Source organism: Balaenoptera acutorostrata, chromosome 4, assembly GCF_949987535.1.
Source record: "Balaenoptera acutorostrata chromosome 4, mBalAcu1.1, whole genome shotgun sequence".
Classification (NCBI taxonomy): domain Eukaryota; kingdom Metazoa; phylum Chordata; class Mammalia; order Artiodactyla; family Balaenopteridae; genus Balaenoptera; species Balaenoptera acutorostrata.
The window spans coordinates 45,940,761-45,946,654 of NC_080067.1; positions in this window are offsets into that span (position 1 = coordinate 45,940,761).

Here is a 5,894-nt window from a genome sequence, read left to right on the forward strand (position 1 = left end):
GATAGGAAGACTGTGGGTGGCTAGAGCAGGGTTTATTCTGGAAGACAGTCTCAGGCAAAGCTTAAATCTCAGTGAGGCCCTTCTTGACCACCCTGCTTTAGATTATACTCCCACCCAGCACTCTCCATCCCTGCACTTTCCACACGTTGATAAAGGCGAGTCTGCCTGACCCACTGCCTCCATCCCCACCCTTGGCCCACAGAACAGGGCACCTGGCTTCCCGTCTCTCTGACACTCAGTGGAGAATGACTGTCCCCAGAGGAAATGAAGGTGATGCTACCTGAAGAGGGAGAGGGAGGTGAGTGGGTAAATAAAACCAGATGTCCGTTACAGAAGCTAAAAACAGAAAACTAATCATTCCCTTTCCATGTCTCTCTTTCTAAAATCAGTTACAGCTGCAGGAACAATAAATACTTTTCCTTCCCCATCAAGCATTTAAACCTGAACTTCATGAGGTTCTTGAATGCCGCTACCACATCCTTTTCCTGCTTTCTCCTGAAACAGGTGACATTAGCAAATTGGCATCTTCCAGAACAGCAGGATCCCTGCTTGAGGTGTGATTTGGCAAGAGGCCAATCGACGGGGTCTGGACTTAATTTCATTTTTTTTTAAATACATCTTTATTGGAGTGTAATTGCTTCACAATACTGTGTTAGTTTCTGTTGCACAACAAAGCAAATCAGCTATATGCATACACGTCCCCATATCCCCTCCCTCTTGAGCCTCCCTCCCATCCTCCCCTCATCTATATTTTTACTTTTACATTCTTAATTTCATCCTGACTTTAAGAACTCCAGTTGGGCCAAACGAATACCCTGCTCCACTAAGAATGATCTCAGGTAACGTATCTCTTCATTCTTTTAGACTTTCACCTCTCCAGAGATTTCAGACAATGCTTTTTCACAATTAATATCCACGTAAGTACCTGCCTTTTGCAAACTGAGGCGACAAGTCATTCGGTTCTCATGAGGCTGAACCCCGGCTCAACCTTTTTGACTGCGTGTGCCTGCCTGCCTACATACCCACAGCTGAAGGGGAAAGGACCCAAAAAACGAATGACATTCTGGGACATTCAGTCAATATATCCTCATTCTTGGTCATCTCTACAAAGCACATCTGGTTGACTCAGAGTGTAGAGATTTTCTTTAATCTCTGGCAGAGGCTGGGATTGGGACAAAAGCCACCATGTTCGAAAACTTTACAACCAGAGGCAAATGGCTGAGTCAGAGGCTTCAAGCATGTGCCAGCATGATGCCCCAGAAGACCCAACGGGGTCAGGGGCTCCTCTGCATGCACAAACTCAGGACCTGTCCAGAGCAGACAATCAGCAACAGAGACCACCAAGGATGCAGAGGACACTTGTGAACCTAGAGTCCTCTTCTCCCCTCATTTCACCACGAGGTCAACTAAGCTTCCCATATTCTCCGATATCATTTTGGAAAAGAGTCAGGGGAAGGGAGGTCTTTTACTTATTGTATTAGTTAGGGTTCTCCAGAGAAACAGAACCAATAGGAGATGTAGGTATATACCTACAAAGAGATTTATTATAAGGAATTCGTTCACACGATTATGGAGGCTGACAAGTCCCGAGACCTACAGTCTGCAGGTTGGAGACCCAGGAGGACAGATGGTGCAGTTCCAGTCTGAGTCCAAAGGCCTGAGAACCAGGAGACCCAATGGTGTGAGTTCTAGTCTGAAAGCCTAGCCTCAAGATGCAGGAAGAGCTGATGTTTCAGTTTGAGTCTGAAGGCAGAAAAATGCCAATGTCCCAGCTCCTCACATGTACTTATCTGAAGGAGACAGAGTGAGCCTTCCGAACAAAGTTATTTTAAATGGAAGAGATCGTGATGCTCTTAATTGGCAAGTTAAAACTTGAGTTGTGGTGTGTGAAAAAAAAAATTTCCATGGCACAGGGAGAAGGAAATATAAGCTTGTAGGAGGTCCATCACTCAGATGTTTGGTCAAACACTACAGCAGAACAAAAGCTATAAAAAGAATAATGAGATAGCTGTTGCCTTTCCTTCCATTAATGTCTTAGTCTGCTAGGTCAAATACCATAAACTGGGTAGTTAACGCAACAAAAATTACGTTTCTTACAGTTCTGGAGGCTGGAAGTCTGAGATCAGGGTACAAGCATGCTTGGGTTCTGGGGAGAGCCCTCGTCCTGGCTTGCAGATGGCTGTCTTCTCTTTGTGTGTTCACTTGGTCTTTTCTCAGTGTGTGCTCATGGAGGGGGGTGGGGGAGAGGGGGGGAGAGGGAGAGATCTCTTCCTTTTCTTAGAAGGCCACTAATGTTATTGGATTAGGACCCAATCCTTATGATCTCATTTAACCCTAACTACTTCCTAAGAGCCCTATCTCCAAATATAGTCACATTGGGAGCTAAAGCTTCAACATATGAATCTGGGGGGCAGGGAAACAATTCAGCCCATGGTCATTACAATTTAAATATTGGTGACTGTGACCATGGTTTCTTATCTGTTCAGAGCTCTCTTGAGGCAATTCCAGATACCTTATCTCATTTAAGTAACAACAGACCCAGCCTCACAGCATTGCTGCACAAGGAGAATTTATCATTCATATCAAAAACTCTTAGCTGAGATTATTTGGCTGATATAACAGGGACTTCTTGGAAAAGAATAAATTTGGATTTTCCCAAATTTCCTCACCCACATTTTCATATTCCTGAGGTTTCTATTACCCCCAAAAATGCTCATTGGTTAACAAGAGTATGCTTTTTCAGGGCAGCTGGGTTCCAAGATGTCTCCTTATTTGTAAATGGGAAGCCAAGATTTTATCAAACCCTGCCACTCTTTCAAAGCCAGTTCAAAGCCAATCTCTTTTCTTACGCTTTTCTTGACTGTCTTACCCAGAACTGGCCTCTACCATCTCCAAGGTTCTGAACCAATTATACTGTAAACCCAGGAATTTAACTCATAACTGCATAGTACATGGCACTGGGACTGCCCTCACTCAGTGATAAATCTGACTCACTCTTCTTTGGCCAAGCCCATCTCCATGGGATGCTAAGCAGGCCAAGAATTGTAGGACTTCATAGTTCAAGATGCCAGCCTCTTGCTTTGCCCCCTCTTTCCTGTCTCACGTGGATGATTCCCTGGTTCTCCCCTGCATACACCTTAATGATTCTTGCTCCTGTCCCTCAGGGTTCTTAGTTGCCAGCAGCAGGAACCAACTCTTGCTGACTTAAACGGAAAAGTAATTTGTTAAAGGGAGAGTGGGGAGTGGTGTGCTGGAATTGGCTTGTACTGGCTCACAAGAGCCAGTTGTTCATTTTTCAGGAATTTCATGAGGTAGTTGTTAAACATTATTTAAAAAGTAAATTATATAAACTCACAATTAAATAAATTATCTCAAGAACAATGATAATAAATACTCAAAACTTAACACTTCCTAATTATTTTGCTACATTTTATGATCATCTATACTTCTGAAGTTATCACATGTATTGTATCTGTATGGTAGAAATACCATATATCAACAGCAGCATGTGACTGTATATCTCCTCCCAACCCCATGTTCAGTGACATCAAGTTGGAAGCTTGAACTCAGCCAAGGTGAGTTCAGGGGCATGTGGCCTATTTACATCTATTTACCTCTAGATTTGACTGAAGGATGAGGTTTAGATTTCTCAGTCAGAATCAACAGTCAAAGCCAGGGACTTCCCTGGTGGGTGGTCCAGTGGTTAAGAATCCGCCTTCCAACGCAGGAGACGTGGGCTCGATCCCTGGTCAGGGAACTAAGATCCCAATTCTGTGGGGCAACTAAGCCTGCACGCCACAACTACTGAGCCCCCATGCTCTGGAGCCCACGAGCCACAACTAGAGAGAGGTCTACACTCCGCAAGGAAAGATCCTGCATGTTGCAATGAAGATCCCACATGCTGCGACTAAGACCTGACGCAGCCAAGTGAATAATAAAGCAAAAAAAACAAAAACCAGTCCAAGCCACAGTCAGATCAATGCTCCAGGACCATTTACATAATTTGTGGGTCCCTTGCTCAAAATTATTAAGAGTTTTTGGATAGCACCAGCAGAGCATTAAGCCAAGGGTGGGGCCCTTCAAAGTGCAGGGCTCTTGTGACTGTGTAAGTCACATGCCCATTAAGCAGGCCCTGCAACACCCAGAGCCTCACTAAGTCCAGAGACTCCACTGCCTTAGCTGCTGAGAACAGTACTACAGCCCCTGACACTGACCCCATGGACACTCTTCCTGGACACTGCTTTAGAACCACGCTCCTGCTCCCTCATGGCATCTCATGGATCTCATCAAGCATAGTCATGAAGGAAAGAAACAGGAATGGGACCCATGTAGGTCCAAGTCCAGGCTCAGGACACCCTGCCAAGAACAGTACTGCCAGCCCTGACCAGTCACAGGCAACAGAGAGAGACTTAGAACACTGGAGTAAGGCTCTCCAAAATGCAGGGTCCCCTGAGGCACAAGCCTGGGGCAGGGGCAGGGCATGTGTGTGAGAGAAGTATCACTGGGCATGTTTGACAACAGAGGCTGGGACATAGGCATCTGACATTTTCAGGTTCTAACGTTTCTCATGAAGTGGAAACCATCCCTCGGGAATGGACTTCTGCTTTCATCCTCTACATCTCCAAACATATCTTTATTTATTTTTATTTTTTGGCTGCCCCACGAGGCTTGTGGATTTTAGTTCCCCGATAAGGGATTGAACCCAGGCCCTCAGCAGTAAGAGCTCGGAGTCCTAACCACTGGACCACCAGGGAATTCCCCTCCAAACCTATCTTTAATTATCCTTTCTGCTTCTGCGTCCTGCCTCAAAAGAAGCCATTTCTCGATTCTTTTGTCAGGTAAATAACTCTGCTAGCTTTCCCTGATCTCATTCCTTCTGCCTCTTTCAGAATTTCAGGGCATCAGTTGTGTTCCTTCTTGTATCTTTAGGCCTTTCTTCTCCATTGAATCTCTACTCTGTAGCCTACAGACTTGCTTAAAGATTCTTCATCCTAGAAAGGAAGGAAGGAAAGAGAGGGGGGTGAGGGGAGGGGAAGGGGGAGAGAGGGGGAGGGGGGAGAGAGGGGGAGGGAGGAAAAGGAGTCACATCCCCCCCAGCCCCGTGTTGTGCCCCCCCACTCAGGCTTCTGCCTCATCATGTTCCTCCATTTCACCATCACCCCTCTTGAAAAGTGACTTACCGTTTATTAACACCTTTTACCCTTGACCTACTGCAATCTTGCTGCTGCTCTCCCCAGTCTTTTGAAACTACCATTTTCCATCCCCTCCATTCCCTCCCACTTACCAAGGCAGTGGTTTATTTTCAGCCCTGATTCTCCCTGGCACATAAAACGATTGATCATCCTCTCCTTCTTGAAACTCCTCTTTGTTGGCTTCTGCAGCATCCTGATTCCCCGAACAGGAATCAAACCCGTGCTCCCTGCAGTGGAAGCATAGAGACAGGTTTCTGTCTCCTTCCCTAACTGTGCTTTCTTGGCCTCATTTCTTGACCCCTCTTCTCCTACCTGTTCCTCACCTCTTGATAAGGTTGCCCTCAGGGCTCAGCCTTGGGCCTCTCACTCTTTTCTCCCTGCACAAACCCCTCCTTTTTATCTCTTGAGTGCAGATGAGTCATAAATCTAAATCTCCAGTTCAGACTCCCCTCATAAGCTCAGCATAGGCAATCACGTACTGGGCTTTCATATGTCCTAAAACTGAAAAAGTAGAAAATGAACTTACCGTACCTTAACCACATCCTTCCCCAGACCAATGCCTCCTCACTACCACAGTAGTGAGTTTGTGGCAGCTCAAGTGAGCAACGCAATGTTCTATAGCAAATAGATTCTAACACATACCATCTTCTATAACAAACATATTTTATAAGCTTTGTGGACATTGTAGGGTCATGGTTAACG